Below are 1,434 nucleotides of genomic sequence, written 5' to 3'. Positions count from 1 at the left end.
CGCGACACACCTACCTCCTTGACAGGCAGCTCCTAAACTCAAATTACATTATGACCACTCGCCTGATGTAAATCCACTTCGCCCAATGCAACTCCACTAAAAACATGTCAAATAGTAGCCTACCCACAGACCCTGTGCGATACTTTAATCGCGCTTCCCGAACACCCGACCAAGCTGAGTCCAGAGTTGTCCCGCCCTCCTAATAAGAATCATATGAGAGGGCTCCTAACATAAACACACGTAAGGCATGAACAGGCTAGTCCTTCCATTGGGCGATACAACCAGCACTAAGTCGACCGTTTGCTTGGGATACCAGTGGTCCGTTTGAAGAAGAGGAACTATCTACTTAGAGAGAAACTATTCTCTGTTAATTCCTGCAAGCAGGCATACTCAGAAATAGCTTGTTTGTGAGTCAGTTAAGGGACATTTTGACATGGAGAAATATGCTGATAGTGCACATTGAAAATCCACAGAGTAGATCAAAATGCATGATAGACAACATTTACAGTGAAAGTATCTGAAAACCACAGCACACAGCTGGGCAGTCATGGGTAAGCGGTTACTTGTAGCCCAAAGGTTGCCGGTTCGACTGCCGACCCACCAGGTTAGTGGGGGAGTAATTAACCATTACTCTCCCCCATCCTCCTCCATGACTGAGGTACCCTGAACATGGCGCACCTTTGGGTTGCCATTGGGGGCTGCCCCCTTGCACGGGTGAGGCATAAATGCAATTTTGTTGTGTGCAGTGTTCACTTGTTTTGCTGTGTCACAATGACAATGGGATTTTGAGGATCCCAGTTGGGATTTCGGCTTTCGCTTTCACACAGTCAGATGCCAATCACTGCACCCAGGGCAGTCGACAGGCGGGGCAAACCGTTATGTTGTCCTGGGCCCAGGGAGAGAGAGGGCCCAGAATTGGGTCCTCATTACATTGCATGTTTTGCGTGGGGGGGCCCTTTCAGATGACTTTGTCCCGAGCCTTGGCAATGCTGTCAGCAGCCCTGACTGCACCCTATAACTGGACAAGTGCCACATTCCATTTCTAGATTAGAACAGCATGCCAGCCCTCTCCTCTCTCCTGTTGGGGAAAACGTTTTGTCGGGAACCGTTTGACCAGACAGAGTCACATAGTATTAACCATCCCCTTGCTGATGGACACTGGTCACTCTTCTCCCTCCAGTCCAGCTGTGTGCAGTGTCCTCATCAGTCATGCTGGTGGTCAGTCACTCTGTACTTCAAGAAATCAACCCGGTCACCCTGATCACGCATCAAGATCTATTCCTTAGTCACCAGCCCGCGAGGAAGTAGTGTGGCTGTCAAGGCTTTTGCTGTTCAGGCAATAACTTCCCTATTGATTCTTTCTAACACACAGTTTGTGTTTTGGCAGGAAATGGACTTCAGCTTGGCCTCCGTATCCTCTTGATTGTTTATGGT

The sequence above is a fragment of the Engraulis encrasicolus genome, chromosome 20, assembly GCF_034702125.1.
Source record: "Engraulis encrasicolus isolate BLACKSEA-1 chromosome 20, IST_EnEncr_1.0, whole genome shotgun sequence".
In the NCBI taxonomy this organism is placed as follows: Eukaryota; Metazoa; Chordata; class Actinopteri; order Clupeiformes; family Engraulidae; genus Engraulis; species Engraulis encrasicolus.
Note: the sequence above shows the minus strand (reverse complement) of the source record.